Below are 19547 nucleotides of genomic sequence, written 5' to 3' on the forward strand. Positions count from 1 at the left end.
TGACATATAAATGATTTGAAAAATAGGAGATGTTGACATTTCTATAAGTAGAAGGGGAATCTTTAACACACTGCCCTCAGAATTAGTCAGATTAAATGTACAAGAAAGGAATAAAGATTCAGAAAATCTACTTCATTTTTGAGAAAACTGATTACATATTTGTGTATTATTACAAACATATATTAGGTGAATAATATAATCATGGTATGTTGGAAGATTTTCTAAGAATGACAGTAAAGCCAAATATTCCAAGGAAATTTAAAGTCAAATGATACAGTGAGAAAAAGATTTTCAAGGTTATAATATTGTTAAAATACAAAATACTCTTAAAATTTACTGGTTTTTAATTAATTAATTAATTAATTATGAATATTCATGAGATAAAATTTACTGTTTTAAATTTTTAAAAGAACTCTTTAATAGAAAAGTGTAAGATGATTTGCATAGACAGTTCACAAAAGGAGAGACATATGAGAGACACATAAGAATATGTCAAGTTTCCAGGTTACAAAATACATTAAATAAAAAACAAGAAAACGCTTCTCATCTACAAAATTGACAAAGATTTTAAAAAATATTGATAGTACCCACAGTTCTGAAGGAAATGGTGAATGAGCAACTTCAGGTAACTCTGATAGTAGTAGAAAGTTGTATAATTTTTCTGAATATTCAGTTGATGATATGTATCAAAAGCCTTTAAATTGTGCTTAATCTTGGGCCAGGATAGTTCACTTTTAGTAAATTATTCAGAAGAAAAGATACCATTTATTGAATTCTACCTCTAAGCCAGGCACTGTAGCAGGCACTTTACATACATAAGAATTTCATCCTTACAACTTTGTAAGCAGATGTTAATCCCAACTTTTACAGTTGAGAAAACTAATGAACAGGAAGTTTTAGCAATAAGCCAGATATCAAGCAGCTAGAATAGGATCTATACACAAGTCTGTCAGATTTTTAGAAAAAAATAGGCATTTATACTGATCTGTAAGAACAAGGATGTTTACTGCAAAGTTTAAAATAAAGTACAAAACAGCATTCATTATCCATTAATAGGGGAATTATTATGTAAATTGCACCCTTTCAAATGATCAACCACATACATTTCAAAAGAAAATGTATTTAGAAAATCTTGTTGGGCCGGCCCGGTGGCGCACTGGATAGTGCGCCGCTTGGGAAGCGCGGCGGCGCTCCCGTCCGAGGGTTCGGATCCCANAAAAAAAAAAAAAAAAAAAAAAAAAAAAAAAAAAAAAAAAAGAAAAAGAAAATCTTGTTAATACAAAAAGACTGATAGAAAAACAGTATTAATACCTGACTTTTCTTTTTTGAGCCCTTGCTGTGTCCTAGGAGTTTCAGACATTCGTTCAACTTGGTGAGCATTTGCATAGAAAATAGTCTGGAAGGATTTACACTAGCTCGTCACAGTGGTGTCTCCAGGTGGTAGAATTAGGGATACGTTATGAGTCTCTTTTATATTTTTTTGATCGCTGAATTTATTTCATTAGGCTTGTATTTCTTTTGTAATCAGAAAAATACCTTAAGAGGGAGGGAGGAAGGGGGGGTGAAGAGAGTGAGAGAGAGGAGAAATCTTGCAATCTGTACATGAAGCATAAGTGAATGGAGCTCATTCATACTGCTTTGATACACACACGAGCCAGGAGAGTGTGCTATGCTTCCGTCTTCCTAAATTTCCTCTTTTTCAGAACCATACTACAGTCTCAAAGATGATGATCATGTCTTTATTGTAGATTATTTAATAAAATCTTCACAGTCATGATTTAGTTTTCAAAATGAAATATTGTAGAACACCACAAAATGAGATCAAAGCAATCCGACAGGAGGTTTCTGATTTCTTCAGTAGATTTACACAGGTAGCCCATGTCTCTCCATTTTTCTCCTTCCTGGAGCCCAAAGGATGTAGGTTATAATGTCAGTAGTCTCTCAAGAGCCCTCTCTTGCTAAAGCCCTATATTCCCAATGCCTCAGGGCCTCTCTGCTCCTGCGGGATCCTGGGTGGCTCAAGCTTCCCCCCAACAATGCTCAACTTTCTGGCATTGAACCCTGTCTCCTGCCCCTTGCTTTGTCTGCCACTGTCAGCAGAACGTAGATTTTGGTGACAGAAATATGTCTTTGAGGGTCATGAGTGAGCCAGGGACTTGTTATTACCATCTTGACTTTGCTACTATGGACTTGGTCACTTCAGGGAGATCAGTGGATTGTTGACAGTTTTCTCTTAAGGGGTCCTAGCAGCTGCTCTGCTCCATGAAACACAAATTAAGGGTTAAGGTTAACCTTTTTTTTTTTTTTAATAAAGAGATCTTGCTGCTTTTTCCTCTTCCTTTTTTTTTTTTTTTTGGCCAGCAAAGTTCATTGTAAAACAAATTATAATTGCCAAAAGAAATAAAATAGAAAATTGGATTACATACACACTCATATATTTATATATACATATTTTCTATTCTTTTGTTTTTTTACAATGGTCTTAATATCACAATATTAATTAATGTCTTTCTCACCTTTGTTCACCAGATTAGGAACAGATGCAGCCCTCTGCAGTCATCTCCTTTCCTATGTATTAAACAAATCCACCAAATGATAATCTGCATTTTCGTTTGTTTTAGAATATTTTACCTTCACCTTTCCTCTTGTAATCATGGTAATCTACTGATATTTTACATGTAGGAGGAAACCCAAGTGATATTCTTGGTGCAAGGATGGCAAGGAAATCTGAGTTATATGGAAACTTTTCCATTCTAAGGAGAAGATTCTATATGTCAGAAGGTGCCAAAAGCTTCTGGAAAGATTAGAGGATACCTCTGGAGGTGTTAGGTGCATCGACAAGTTCACATCTCTATTCTTACTTGACGCTATTAGGTTGAGCCATATGATATTGCTGGGTGTCCCAGGTTAAAAATAGTTGATTATCAGCAATTTCACATGGTTAAATCTAAAGTAATGAAATGTCGGTTGTTACAGTGGGGTGAGGAAAGATGATCTGGAAGAGAATCATTGAAATGTTGTGATGGAAAAAGTTTTATTGACTTCTGTAAGTGTTGGTTCACATGCATCCCCTTAATGATAGGTTGGACATATCCAATCTTCCCTCAAAATACCGACTGGTATATTAAGGTTCATAAATCCTCTTTAGAGCCAGTAAATGACACTAATTGCTAATTTAAGGAATATTTACCAAGCACCAATTGTCTCGAGTTATAAACAGATATGGAGAAATCAGCTACATGAGGACTAATACACTTCTCCAAGGAGCATTGAATCTGCACGAAGGAAGGCACACAACCAATTACGTTATAATGTGTTAATTGTTGTGACGGATGCCTGTTCAGTGCGCAATAGAAGCCTGGAAGAAGGATACTGAAGACAGCTTGGGGGAAAAACATGGATCAAAGTTGACTCAGATTATGGAAAAAAACAGAAATAAATAAGGATCTGTTCCATAGCATTTTTTCACACGATACTTGGTTAGAATTGTGCCCAATTCTTCAAGATTATAGGGATCACATATAGCTGCTGTTTCTGAAAGTTGTATCATAAGTGGGCAGAATGGCAAGAAGGAACTTGAATCCTACTAAAGGAAATACTAAAAAACATTGCTGGGATTCCAGTCACTAGATTGCAGCAGAGAGATGTCCTGCCCAGACAGGAGAGAAATCTGCCTTCAATGTTAAGAACTTGGTTGGATGTAAAAGTCAGGGCCTTCAGAAAATAAAAGCAAGCTCTATCTTGAGGGTTAGATTAACTGTGCTGACTCAGGTATCTCTAGATTTTCTAGAGAAACATTTATCTCTAGATTAAATGACTTTCTTTTACTCTTGTTTGGTGAATATGTATGTCTCTCTCAGAAATATTCAAGGGACTCTCCTTTGAGGATGAGCTCTTTGGCTTTAAAAAAAGAGAAGCTTCCTGATGCTCATTTCGGTCCCTTGTACTCTGACTTTTAATCAGCTATCTCATTAGGCATCTCTGCTTCAAGCTTTCATGCAGCTGATTTCAGCATCCAATATTCATTCAATAAATATTTATTGCTAGCTCCTACTACGGGCCAGAAACTATTCTGGGTGCTGAGAACACAAAGTCCCTGCCCTGTGGGGGCTTTTTTGCTCAATTCTGTGAGTATACTATCCTGACTTCACTTAGTCAGAGGAGACATGCAATTGACTTATAAAATCAATAATTCTTGGGGCCGGCCCGTGGCTCACTCGGGAGAGTGCGGTGCTGATAACACCAAGGCCCCGGGTTCGGATCCCACATAGGGATGGCCGGTTCGCTCACTGGCTGAGCGTGGTGCTGACAACACCAAGCCAAGGGTTGAGATCCCCTTACCGGTCATCTTTAAAAAAAAAAAAAATCAATAATTCTTGCACACTTAACTTTCATACATTTCTTTTTTTTTTTTTTTTTTTCAAAAGATGACCAGTAAGGGGATCTTAACCCTTGGCTTGGTGTTGTCAGCACCACGCTCAGCCAGTGAGCGAACCGGCCATCCCTATATGGGATCCGAACCCGGGGCCTTGGTGTTATCAGCACCGCACTCTCCCGAGTGAGCCACGGGCCGGCCCAACTTTCATACATTTCTATGTATATTTAATGATAAACAAAGGAACCAAAACAGATAAAACACGCTGCCAGAATTATAATTTTAATACATCTTAACCAATGTGGATATTTTCTTCCTCTAGAATTATATTCAACACCATGTGAATCTGAGAAAGTGTTTGTACGCAGTTATAAAGAACCTCTATTTAACTAAATTTACTTTTCAGCCTTACTAAAGCCCAATCTTTTAAAAACAGTTATATTACATGTGTTCAGTGTGGAGATATATATATATATATATATATATATATATGTATATATACATATACACACACACACATATTAATATATGGACAATTTTGAAATTTCCCTTTTCAATACTATTTAAGAACCTGGATACTTAATCAGTATGAGCTCAACCATAATTTCCTTCTTAATCTTTAAATTTCTATTTTTCCAAATGACCTACTTTAAAGGTTGATTTTCAGCATTATAAAAGCCATTAAATGAGTCTATACAAGCAATTAAAGAGCATTGTATGGGACTAGTGGAAAGCATGATGTATTCAATTATCCTTGTTTTAAATCAGTGAACTAACCTGGGTCTGTAATTAACACCTACACAATGGACAAGCCCATCCTGGTTAAAAAAACAAGCTTCTTCTGTAAACTTTGATCTTAACTCTAATGAAAGTCAATAGTGATTTTGGTCTTGATACCAGAATCGTTAGGACAGTAGGATGCAGAGCAGCTGAGAGCATTGCAAGGAGCATCAGAAGGGCACCGAGCCAGTCGTCACCGATGGGAGATGAGGGATGTGTCACGGATTAGGAAGGTCTTATGGGGACTGCAGGGAGGCCACGGGGAGGCACCTGCCTTGAGAAAAGACCTGCTCCCTTGTCTCTGGTTGCTTCATACTACTGGTATCTGTTTGCCCTGAACACCTGCCCCTCCAAATACAATATTTAGGATGATCTTTGTTTATTCACTCCCACAGTCATCATTCTCTTCGCTTAGAAGGACAGAACACATTGAATTTATACTTACTGTTTGGCTGTTCACAGCCACAAATCCTAGTAATGGTGCAAATCGGCCTTGTCTTTGATCCGAAAGCACACAAGGAAGGGCCAGGAATATTCTTGGTTTAGACTAATTGAGAAATAAAAATATAATAAGACAAATATGTAACACTTAAAGTACAGTAGTTATACACTGATATCTACAAGCATACTTCAAAAAGTTTGTGGAAAAATAGAATTGAAAGATAATATGACTCTTTCCATGAACTTTTTGAAGCACCCTCATATATAGCTAGAAGGAGGATGGTATAGGGCACCATTCAGCTCCCCTTCAGAACCAAGACTCATCTCCCCCAGCTTCTGATGGCTGCTGATACTTCACAGCTGAGCCCCGCTCTGAGCACTGCCCTGGGCAGGAGAGAGCTGTCTCTCCCACGCTTATGCACTTTTCCGAGGAGCAGCTCATATCCGGTGACTAATGGTTAATGCAATGGTACAAAGATTAAGCATATTTTCATATCCTTTCTGTTGATTGTGTAGTAAGCCCTGTCTTCATATCGGACAACTTCTGAAAGGTTGTCCCAGCTCCAGAAGTTTTCACAGGCTCAGTGGAGGCCTTGGCTGCAAATGCTCTGCAGCTTGGCTTCTCCCACTGCCCAACCCTCCTTCCCTCTCTCTCTTGCAGGGATTGGTCCCAAGAGCAGTCTCTGTAAACTTCTTGCATGCAAATCTCCATCTCAAACTCCATTTTCCAGGGGAACTAACCTAAGACAGCACCTGTCCCAAAGGAGCAGCTGATTTTCGTGTCCCTTCTGTTAACTGTGCAGTAAGCCCTTCTGATCAGAAAACTGACATACCAAGTGTTACAATAACTAGTATTACAGAATTGTGGCTTTCTAGTTCTTACAATATAAGTGGATATTCTATCAAGAACTTGACATCACCCTGTGGAAATTGCATCTGAAATAGATAAGAAACTATAGAGGAAAAATTACCTAGCTGAACTATTCTGCAAAATCTCCAACTATCTGGGATTTCCTTTTGTAGGGAAAATATAGGAAAATGGTCAGGGCCCCTCAGATGTTCAGAATCTTGCTGAACATTTGATGTAAATATGCATGTGTGCCCAGGTGTTCTTGGGTAGTCTGACTCGCACCCAGGTGTCCTGGGTTATTGGACTTGTGTATAAAGCTCTCATCCATGGTGTTTCCCCCCTCCAGCCCCAGGATGCCCTGGGGGGCCACAGGGAGGCTGCTACTGCTGCTGGAGGCTGTTGCTGCCACCACCACCACTGCTGCTGCCACTGCTACTACTGCTGCTGCTGAGGAAGTTGAGGACTGAGCTCATGTCGTCTGCCAACAGGCTCCTGGAATCTTTCTCAATTACCTAGTTCGTGGACTTGTATGGGAGGGGTTTGGCAACCCAACCTGGCATGTGAGAGGTCTGTGACCCAGTCTGTACAATGGGTTTGAGGGGTCTGTGAGCCCTAACCTTGACAATACAATTGGCTACATCTGCAGGATTCTGACAATTGCCTTAGCAAGATATTTTTGTATGTGAGTAATTAAGATTGTGTTTGTTTTAATGGCTTATTCTTATCTGCACTAGTAAATACCAGAAATCCTGTGCTTTTAAACATGTAAAAGTTCAGTAGTTTCATTCAAAATTGAATTAAAAGATTCCATGATAGATGTTAAGGAAATGTAAAATATTGCCTCCTTTGTATTTGAACTTGTAATTAAAAAAAAACTCCTCAGTTGTCCTCAAAGTAAACATCCTTGGTACGTTGTAGATACTTACTCATGGTAGGAATGAATGAATGAATGAATGAAACTTTTACTGAGAAGCAGAACATTAGGGCAGTGCAAACAGAACTACCTTTGTGTCTCACGTTCTTTGCTCTTCATCTTACCCCATCCAGACTGCCAAATCTGGTGTTTTGCTTGTATGACTGGATTTTCATTTTTAATTCCCCCTTTTAATTGCTTCTTATTCAATATTTGAGTGGTTGGAATAATCAGTGGAGTGAAGGGTGGGTGGTAATCGGAATAGGGATACCCTATATCCCCCACCCTCAACCTCTTCTACTTACCAGTTTTCCTAAAACAAATTTTAGGAGTGAAAAGATTTCCTAATTAGACATACCCCATCCTTGATCTTCTGCCTTGGCTATTTCTTTATAAACAACTACCTAGATTCTTTTAACATCTGTTTGTCTCCATATAAACCCAGCTATCTCCATATAAAGAATAGTGTTGAATTCATCCAACTATCCATCCATCCATTCCTGTATCCATCCATTCATTCAAGAAATACTTGCAGAGCACCTACTACGTGCCAGGCCCTGAGAATAAATGGTGAACAATGTAGTGCCCATGAAGCTCACAGTTTAGTGGGAAGGGATGTCTAGTCAAACAAGCAATGGTCATACATCACACAGTGTGCCCTGTAGGAGGACAGACTGCAATGGGAGTAAAAGCGAAGACCAGCCCACTTGGTCTGGAGGAAGTGACGCTTCACTGAGCCCAGAAGGTGTAGGAACCGGTAGCCAGAAAAAGAAAGTGAGAAAGAGAATTCTAGATATGGGGTCCTACAATGTCTGGAGTCCCTCGGTGATCAGACTTGAATTTGAAAAAGTCACCCAGAAGAGAGGAATGAAAACAGGTTTTGTGGGAACAATGCTGGAGACAGGAAGACCAGTAAGAAAGCTGATTTGGAAATTATTTTTAAAAAGTTGGGGGGATGGTGATGGTGACCTAACAAGGAGGCAATAGGGATGAGAAAAAGTGCAAGAATAGAAAAGATTTCAGCAGTAGGATAACAGCGTGTGATGACTTTTTTTTTTTTTCTATTTTCCTAACCAAGGACAAGGCATGTTTTTCCTTTCCTTCAAGTCTACTTTTGTGCCTTTCAGGGGTGTTTTATAGTTCTCTTCCTACAGGTCTTGAACATTTTTGTGGTGTAGTTTATCTCTAAGTATTTTATCTTTTTTGTTGTTACAAATGATGTTTTCTTATCCATTATATTTTTCTAGTTGGTTAATATTTGTGAATATAAATGTCATTACTTTTCGTATGTTAATTTTACATTTGTGTACCCTGCCATACTCTTGTATTGTTTTAGTCAGTTTTATCACTAATTTTCTGTTTTTTCAGGTACACTATTATGCGACCTGCAAATGGAATCATTAAATTCTTAAGAGAGAACTAGATTGCTTCAGTATAGAAAGTGAAATAGAAGAGTGATCCTTAAAAACAGCATGCTCCGGCCGAGCCCCTGGTGCACTTGGGAGAGTGCGGCGCTGGGAACGCAGCAGCACTCCCGCCGCGGGGTTGGATCCTATATAGGGATGGCCGGTGCGCTCACTGGCTGAGTGCGGTGCGGCTGGTCTCAAAAAAAAAAGACAAACAAACAAACAAAAAAAGAAAACAGCATGCTCCCCATGTTTTTTAGAAGCACAGACCATTTCTTGGTCAAAATGTTGAGACGTGAAGCTACTAACAGTAAAGGTGAGCAAACCATTGGTAGACCAGCTTTTCTTCAAGTGTTTCCTGTAGAACATTAGTTCTGCAGAATGTTAAAAGGGATTAACTTAAAAAATGAGCTCCGCATTCAATAAGGGCGAGAAATGCTGGGTTAAAAATATTAAACAAGTCTCCTTACTGCAGGATTTTTAACACCTATTTTGACTTTCTAAGGAGAAACCAAACTAACTGGATCACAAAATTTCTCTAGAGCATATGGGACAAGAGTCATGGACTCAACTGCTTGCAAGGGTCAGTCAAGTGACAGTAAATGAGGGAAGCAGATCAGGCATATGGTGGAGGTACACATTTTTTCATGTTAAATTTAAAGAAATAGACTTTATCTTTATAAAACGTCATACATGCCCCTCTTTTTCTTGAAGCACACAGCCTTCTGAACAGTCTGTCTCTCATTGTTCCAGTTTTGTTAAAGGTATGATGTTTCAGGCAAGATTGAGTTTAGCTGCTTTTAACAGAAAAACCAAGTAAGTGGCTTAAGCAAGAAACTTTAAATTTTCTCTCCAATGAGAGTCTACTGGAGACAGGCCAGAGGGGGTACATTAACTCCACGGTTACCAGAGATTTAGGTTCTACTTTTTTTTTTCTTTCCATGTTGAGCCCTTGACCTCCATACCCATGTCAGCTCAGGACCCAAGACAGCTGCCAAAGCTCCTGCCCTCATGTCTGCTCTTTGAACAGGGAGAAAAAGGACAGGTGGAAGGGCAAAAAAAGTGATTTCCTCATAGTTGAGTCATCCATCTTTAAAGAATATTCCCAGAAGTCCTGCCCATAAACTTCCACATATTGGTCACTACTATCTGCAAGGGAGGAGGGGAAATATACTTTTTAGTCGGGTTCATGCCATCCCTGATAATATAGATGTCAGATACTAACAAAGAGGAAACCACAAGAGTAGGCCACTAGCAGGTTCTGCCTCACATAGGTTAAAAGAAAAGTAAGTCTCTTCTTAAAAAAAAAAAAAAATATATATATATATATATATATATAGGACAAGAATGATAAATGGCAACTGACCCTTGGTCTACATGTGGGGAGATAATCAGAAATGGTGGGAACTGTGATGAGCCGGAAAGCTCATGTTTCATCTCATAGGCTCAGCCATATCCTACCCCAGTTATGTGGATATGAAGCCCACCGAGGTCTGCTCCAATTTTCCGAGAGAAGCTGGCAATCCAGATTTTTATGTGAACTCTCCTTATTTTAAAATCAACACTCACATTTTAATAAAATTTTCTGTCTAAATTTTGCAATTTGTATCTAACCTCCAGTTTGCAATCTTAGATTAAGGAGAGATGCTCCCTGGGGCAACATTTTAGGAAATGTTATGCCACACAGTAAGGAATGGGCTGTCTTGCTCTGCAATCCAGAGTGAGGGTAGGGGAGCTTGAAATGAGGGTGCAAATGACGAGACTCTTGGGCCAGGGCAAATACTCATTACCCTGAGGGCAGCCGCCTACGCTCCTCTCTTCGCTGCTCGTGGGTAGGGGCTGGCTCTGAAGCTTAGGTGGACATATTTTTAAAAGCACAATTGTGGATAATTATCCCCGTCCCTGCCACATGTAGCTGAAAAAACTCCCTCCGCAAATGTCCATTCCTTGCAGTTTTCTCTTTTTACCAGCAGGTGGCAGCAGGTATCGGCCAGACTAGGGAACCACTGGACAACTTCAGAGTCGATGTTCTTTTTGACGCATTTTCTTTGACTTGTGTCAACAACAAAAAAGAAAGTCGTTTACATTTGCCTTATTCGTTACTTCTTGCACTGAGAGGCAAGAAGCTCAATCCATTTTAGACTTGGGTTATCCTTTAGAAAGGGTCGTCATGAAAGTCTGACTATAAGAATCAGAGCAAAGGTCTTAATATATTTCCTAGTAACATGACAAAATTTAATATATATTATCCGACAAGGATTATTTATTTAATCTTGACTCTGAGTGCTGCTCTTAATAAAAGACTATAAATATTTGTTATGTTTTTAAGTAAAGATACAATGACATCAGAACATTAACAAAATGGCAAACACTAACATTATTTTCTGAATAATTCCTACCCTACATTTGCCCAGATGTATTCCTTTAAAAATGTAGTGCATCCTTAATAAAAGACTATAAATATTTGTTATGTTTTTAAGTAAAGATACAATGACATCAGAACATGAACAAAATGGCAAACACTAACATTATTTTCTGAATAATTCCTACCCTACATTTGCCCAGATGTATTCCTTTAAAAATGTAGTGCATCCTTTTAATCAACTGGAGGTGAAAGTAATGGAAAATATATGTGGGGAAAAGTTACTACGAAAATTTCATAGACATCATTAAATCAAACTCTTGTTATGTGATGATCTTTTGGAGAGTAGCAATGTAAATATTTTTGAGTTTTTGTTATGTTAACAGTGATTATGGAATAAATAAAGGTCTTTGAGGAAAAGAGGAAACTCAACCCCGTAAAGTAAAACATGTGTTAGAAGGGATTAGGTCTACAGAAAATTATTTCTGCACCTCATGCTTCAAAATTTTAGGCAATGTAGACTAAAATCTTGATTACCTGTGAAGTAAGAAAAATGACAAATGAGCAATCAGGCTACAAAATAGGTTAGGAGAGCCAGCACGAGAAGTAGGAATCACCAGTGCCTGAAGAGACTAAAATCTTGATTACCTGTGAAGTAAGAAAAATGACAAATGAGCAATCAGGCTACAAAACAGGTTAGGAGAGCCAGCACGAGAAGTAGGAATCACCAGTGCCTGAAGATGCCAACAAGTTGTTTGGGTTTACTAAGAAATGCAAAGAAACCTAAAGATGATTGTTAGGAGTATATGTAAAGGTAACAAACTGAGAAAGATGTCATGACACTTCTGAAAGGATCTAAATCTTTGTGAAGTAGAAAAAAAAAAGACAAATTCGTTATGGATTGCATCTTAGAATTATGGAATCACAGAAGCTGAAGGAGTGTGTGGATTTCTTTTAGTGCAGCCTTCAGCACCCCTTCCCCAAAATTCTATGGAAGTTTCGTCTTTTATACCTTTGGACGTGTTTATCTGGCCTCTGCTTGATATCTTCCACTGATCCAGAGCTTTTGACATTTTGTTGTAAGAGTTTTGTTTTCAAACAGCTCTCCTTGTTATAAATTTCTTCCTTACAGTGATCTGCAACTGGTGTCCTGGTAACATCTGCTCACTGTTCTTTGGAGAAATAGTTCTAAACCTTTTAATTTTGTATCACAGACAGCTTAGTGAAACTTATGAAAGTTATGGGCTCTCATCCTAGAAAATGCATTTCCTGAGCTCAGTCATGGAGTTCAGGTGAAGCATCTCTGCTCCAGAGAGAATAAAGGCTTTCTACACGACAATTCTTTTCTACACGACAAGCATTTTAAAACTTATCATGTTCTTTTAAAACAAGCCTCACCAGTTTCTTCAATTGCTTCTTTCCTCCTTTCTTCTTTTTTCTGTTCCTTCACCTACTTTTCAAAAACAAGCATATACTAAGCACCCATTCTGTGCCAGACACGGTGTTAGACACTGGCAACACAAAGATGAGTAAAACACCATTCCTGTCCTTGGAGTTCACAGCTTATTTGGGGAGATAGATCTGTAAACAGATGAGTTAGGTCAGGGAAGTGCATTCAAACTGAGCATGGGTCTTAGGGTCGAATTAAGTCTGGGCTCAAATTCCAGCTTCACCACTTATCAGTCACCTTGGGAAAGATACTTAATCTCTTGGGGCCTCATTTTGCTCACGTATAAAACAGACACTCATGTGCTATTGCTGTTACTATTGTCATTTGTCAAATAAGGAATCTGGGCTTAATTATGTAAGCTTCCATAAGCCACCAGTCCTTTAAGAAGGGGAGTGGCAGACATGATTTGATTTTTTTATACCAATTTTATTTTAAAGCAAATCACTCTACTTTGGAATGCGATGAATCAACTAGACCAGGAAGAGATGGACAGGAGGGAGACTGGACAGGAGACTTGCAACTGTAGGGGTGAGAGTGGTGAGGACTTGAGCCAAGGCAGGGGTCCTAGGGCTGAAGAGCTGTCAGATATTTTTGAGGTCTAAATTATAGGACTTGGTCATCGGTTGACAGGGAGTAGACAAAGTTAAGTGCAACTGACAAATTTCTACCCTGAGAAACTGGTTGGTTATTGCTTTCGTTAACTTAGATTGTAATTACAGTAGGAATAACATTGAAAGAAGATCATAATTTGATATGTTAAGTGTAAGATGCCTTTCAGATCCCTTAAGCTTTGGAAATATGGATCTGAAATTTGGGACAAAAGCCTTGACTGGAAAGAATAGATTGAGGGTTTCTATTTGTCATTAGTGGTCAAAGTCATGAGAATGGATGAGATCACCCAGGAGGACAGGTAGAGCATGAAGAAAATGGAAGACAGGGAAAGAGCCCAGGGAAACAGCTGCATCTGACAGGAGGTGGGGGAGGAAGAGGAGGAGCAGGTAGCGCAGGTGCCTGGGAAGGTTAATTCTGGGTGTCAATTTGGTTGGATGAAGGAATGCAGGGAAACCTGGTAAAGCTGTCTTTTTAGGTGTGTGCATGAGGGTGTTTCCAGCAGAGATTAGCATGAGAGCCTGAGTGGCCTGGGTGGAAAGACCCGCCCTCAATGTGGGTGGGAACCATCCAATCCGCTGGGGGCCCAGAGAGGACAAGAGACAGAGGAAAAGGTCAATCTCTCTCTCGCTATCCACTGGAGCTGGGACACGCTCTTCTCTCCTGTCCGTGGACATCAGAGCTCAAGATGCTTAAGCTTTTGGGTTCCAGGACTTATACCATCTGCTTCCCTGGTTTTGAGGCCTTTAGACTTGAAGTGAGCCACGCTACTGGCATCCAGTTTGCAGACGGCTTATCGTGGGACTTTTCTTCACAATCACATGAGCTAATTCCTCTAATAAACCCCTCTCATATATTTCTAACATATGCTATTGGTTCTGTCTCTCTGGAGAACACTGACTAATACAGCGCCTGACAGCAGAATGTTAGAAAAGTAGGAGGAAAAATCAGGTGATTACAAAGAAAGCTATCAGCTGGCTGCTTACTCAGTTAGTCAGAGTGTGGGGCTGATAACATCAAGGTCCAGGATTTGATCTCTGTACCAGCCAGTGTCCAGAAACAAACAAACAAAAAACTACCACTCTCTCAAAACAAAAATCTGAATGCTCAATAAGTGCCAGGCACATTGCTAAGTGTTAACCTTAATTCCCTCATTTAGATAGCCCATTGCACAAGACCATTCTTCTCCACTGGTCTGTGGTCACCCCTGCAGTAAGCCAAGGCCCCACCTATGCTTGGGTATGTTTCTGTGCTCTTTACGATGCTCCGTTGTTCTAGATGTCTATTCCTATACCAATGCCACATCGCTTTATTTACTCAGTTATAAAATCTTACAAACAGCCTCCCTCCCTCCATCCCAAGGTAAGTATGAATTATTGATATATTCAGATGAAACACTGACTAATACAGCGCCTGACAGCAGAATGTTAGAAAAGTAGGAGGAAAAATCAGGTGATTACAAAGAAAGCTATCAGCTGGCTGCTTACTCAGTTGGTCAGAGTGTGGGGCTGATAACATCAAGGTCCAGGATTTGATCTCTGTACCAGCCAGTGTCCAGAAACAAACAAACAAAAAACTACCACTCTCTCAAAACAAAAATCTGAATGCTCAATAAGTGCCAGGCACATTGCTAAGTGTTAACCTTAATTCCCTCATTTAGATAGCCCATTGCACAAGACCATTCTTCTCCACTGGTCTGTGGTCACCCCTGCAGTAAGCCAAGGCCCCACCTATGCTTGGGTATGTTTCTGTGCTCTTTATGATGCTCCGTTGTTCTAGATGTCTATTCCTATACCAATGCCACATCGCTTTATTTACTCAGTTATAAAATCTTACAAACAGGGTTTGTATGAATTATTGATATATTCAGATGAGCAAAGTTTTAGGCACATTTTCGGTAATATGGGCATGTGCTCAATTACATATGCAATGACATAGACACTCTCTGTGACGCTACCTTTAAAATGAAATTAAAGAGTTAACATACCATATGGTGCACTCTCTTTTTTAGATCTAAATAAATCACATTGCCTTAGTGATTTCCAAACCTGGCTGGATGTCAGAATCACCTGGGGAGCTTTTTAAAAATGTAAATTCCTGAGCTCCATCCCAGATGTACTAACCTAGGTAGGATGGGGCATTTGGGGCCAAGGAATAGGTGTGTACAAGAAGATATTCCTTAGGTGACTGTGATGTGTTCAGTTCATAGACTGGTATTTGGGAATCCCTGCATCCAGACATTCTCAGAACATTGATGAACGATGTATCAGTCACTTCAGAGTGTTATTTTGCAGTCAATTTTCAGAAAGCAAGCATTTTATTAACCGAATTGGTTTTTCTTTATTCTTATAAAAAACAAATGTTATAAAAATTACAAACATTGTAGAAATAAACAGAATGTAATACAATCCCATAATTTCCCCTTCAATGGATAAAGGATATTAACAGTTTGGTAAATGTTCTGTGTATTTTTTTTTCCTATGCATTTACTAGGTTATTTCTTCTAAAAATTGGGTCACTTTTCACTTTGGGAATCTGAACCTTGGGAGTCTAGAGTAAAACCTGCCCTTGGGAACCCAGTAAGTCACAGGCATGCTGCTAAAAGCCTGGACTTGGAAGCCAGGGATATCTGGGTTTGGGACCCAGCTCTGGCCCTTACAAGCATTTTTGGGCAATTTTTTGGGGGGGGTCAATTTATTTAACCTCCCTAAGTCTCAGATTTCCTCATCTGCAGGTAAAAATACTACCTACACAATAAAATTCTTGTGAGTATTAAATGGGCTTAACTGACATGATGAATAAGTTCTCACTAAATATTAACTTAAAAATTCTCAATAAACTTTAGTTTTCAGAGCAGTTTTAGGTTCACAGCAAAATTGAGTGGAAAGTACAGAGAGCTCCCATAGACCCCCTCACGACCCCCGCCACTGTCAACATCCCCAACCAGAGCCGTACATTTGTTACAGTCCATGAACCTGCATTGACACATCACTGTCAGCCAGAGTCCATAGTGTACATTAGGGTTCACTCTAGCTGTTGTACATTCTGTGGTTTTTGACAATTGTATAATGAATGACAAATACCCACCAGTATTTAGTGTCATGCTGGATTGTTTCATTGCCCTAAAAATCCTCTGTGCTCTGCCTGTTTATCCCTCCCTTTCCCCAAGCCCTGGAAACTACTGATTTTTTTTACTGTCTCCATAGTTTTTCCTTGTCCAGGATGTCATATAGCTGGAAACATACAATATTAACTTTTTATTACGGTCATTATTATTATTACTACAACTACTACTATAGATGTTTCCACTTATATTATTCCACATAATATTAAGTGGTCTCTGGGTCCTTTTAATTAATATTCTTTTTATTTGCCTTCTCTAAACAGAAGACTCCAAATGATTTCATCCCTTACTTCCCAAGTCAGTATCTTCTTTTTTCTTGACTTCTCATGTTTTGTAGCTGAGAGGAGGGTGACGGGGTATTATAGGCTCCTCATTTCCTGTTTCAAGTGGAAAAGAGCAAGCTTGTTTTATATTTCCTTTCTTCACAAATCAAGTTATCTTCTGCAGCATGTAATTGTCTCTTTGGTTTTCCCTGTTACTGATAGAAAGTGTCACAGCTTGTGCGAGTGCCAGTCACAGCTAATTATACACTAAATGATCTGCGTTGGCATGAACAGGGCTGGCAGAGGGCGCATGCTTCGCTGAGATGAAATGTTGCTTCAGTAAATTGTGCTTGCGTGGGATTTGACGTCAGGACAAAAACGCACTGTTGTCCAAATTGAAGCAGCAGTGGCAATCAAAGTGTTAAACAACCAGGATAGGGTGAATATCCAAATGGTATTTTTAGATATGATGTTACTACTATAGCATATATAGTAACATAATGGCTATGAACAGGGCTTCATTCTTTTTATTCCAAATTCACTATATTCTAGTTTTACTAAAGTTGCTATCTTTTCTTTATCTCCTACAGAAATAATGTACAGAAATATCCCCTGAACAAGCATGTAATGTATTGATTTATATTTTATGTTAAATCCAAATCATTTGGTACTTATTAGGAAAGTAATTTGTACCTTCAAAATATATTTTCACATTCTCTAAATTGAATTAAGTTAATTCACACCTAGGATTACAATGCTTCCAAGAGTTTTAATCATTAAAATAATAACAAACTGAAAAAATAAATAATATTTTTAGTGCCTTGTATCATATAAATTAAAATATGTGAGGTTTGCCAAAACATTATTACCATTGCATTTAATCTTAAAGTGATAATGTCATAGTTAAAATAAAACTACACAGGTTAGCATACTATGCAGCCATTGGAATATGTTAGAATAACTGTGTAGAGACAAAAAAAAAAAAACAACTTTGTAACCATGTAAAGTGAATAGAACATAATATTAAAATATGATTGCAGGCCTACATATAGAATCTGATGAAAATGGCTATCTTTTATTTTTTGGATTATGTTTTCTTCATCCTATTTTTTTTTTTTTTTTTTCTTTTTGGCTTAAAACAACAGGAATTTGTTCTCTCACAGTTCTGGAGACCAGAAGCCTGAAATCAAGATGCTGTAGGGCCATAATCTTCAAAAGGCTTTTGGGGAGAATCCTTCCTTGCCTTTTCCAACTTCTAGTGACTCCAGGTGTTTCTTGGCCTGTGTTAGCACAACTCCAATCTCTGCCTCCATCTGCACAGGGACTTCTCTGTGTGTGTCTCCTCTTCTGTCTCATATAAGGACACTAGCCATTGAATTTAGGGCCCACAGTTAACCCAGGATGATCTTCTCATCTCATCATCCTTAATTAAATCACTTCTGAAAAGATTCTTTCTCCAAATAAGGTCACATTCACAGGTTTTGGGTGTTAGAAGGTGAACATATCTTTTTGGGGTTCACCATTCAACCCACTGCAACCATGGTCTCTGTCTTTGGCAGAAGGTCACTTTAGGAAGTTGGCAGCATAATTTGTCTACATACAAGATGCAAGTTGATATGAGACATTGCCTTGAAATTATTTCCTAATTGTTTCCAGTATGCAAATCTTATCTCTTTAATTAAGTTCTCAGTTTAATGTCCTGCTATTATATTGCTTTTTCTTTTTTTACACCTAAATGTTCTTAGGCCAATATATTGTCTTTTCAATAAAAAAATTTCTGCTAATGTACAGCGTTTGTTTAGTTATTCAACAGTTATATCTTTCTTTAAACACATATGAGTAAATCACTTGACTAGTGTTTATATTATGTAATTAATCTTCAGAATGGATTTATTCCCTGTGGTCTTTTAGCAATCTTGGAAACTTGGTCCTGTACAGGTTTGGATAGAAACAGGGGTGATATTTAAATTATTAAAAAAAGTCAATCAGTTACAGCAGACACTTTAGCAAACACAACAGACACAGCCATACTTTTTTTTTTTTTTTGACTGGTTTTACATTCTAAGTGGTTGTGGAGCAGTTGGGAGGGACAGGGAGAAGGCAGAGGGGAAGGAAATGGGATGGCAGGAGGAAGGAGTGGGGCGGGATTGAGGGGTGTTGGCACCAACTCATTCCCACAGGGGAGACCAGGGGGCTTCCAGCAGTGGCTTGGTCATTGCAGGGCTGGGTGCAGATGTCAGGGGTGTGTGGCAAAAGCCCTCATTCCCACCACGCCAGCTCGGGAACCCGAGGCCCTTCTTGCTGTGGCTTGGTGGTTGTCGCTGGGCTGGTTGTGCAGACACAGCCATACTTGAATGTAGAGGCTGAATATCCACTCTGGATAGAAGTGAGAGGGTGCTTCTAGAAACAGGCCAGATGGAGCTCTGATTTTTAGGAAATTAGCATAGTTTGATGAATAACGTGTTTGGTTTAGAAAGAGAAGGCATAGGTCCTAGTTCCAACTTTACCAATTCCCCTTTGAGTCTTATTTTCTATAACTATTAAATAAACTATTGAAAGAATGAACCAATCAATTTGAGAAAACATTGTAAGTTTTAGAGCACAAAAGAACCCATGAGCTTTTAAGTCATTAATGAGTATTAACATTTATTTATTTGTATATTGTAGACACAATTGGCAATCTTGTTCTCAGTTATATCACTTAATGAGTCCTGTGACTGAACTTTGACTAAATAATGCAGACTTCAGGTAATATACTCTGATCCAATCCAAAATCTGTCCCTGTGAATTATGAAAGATGATTGAAAATGCCAAATGTATAGAAATTTGCCTTCTTCTAATTGTAGATGCCATATTATGTTCAGTGAAGGAAGTATGTGTCACATATGGACACAGGGCTCAGAGTTAAGACACTTATTTTCTACGTTAAACCCTTCTAGGATTGATTGTAATTTGCTGAACATTTACAATATGA

Source organism: Galeopterus variegatus, unplaced genomic scaffold (assembly GCF_000696425.1).
Source record: "Galeopterus variegatus unplaced genomic scaffold, G_variegatus-3.0.2 Scaffold6679, whole genome shotgun sequence".
Classification (NCBI taxonomy): Eukaryota; Metazoa; Chordata; class Mammalia; order Dermoptera; family Cynocephalidae; genus Galeopterus; species Galeopterus variegatus.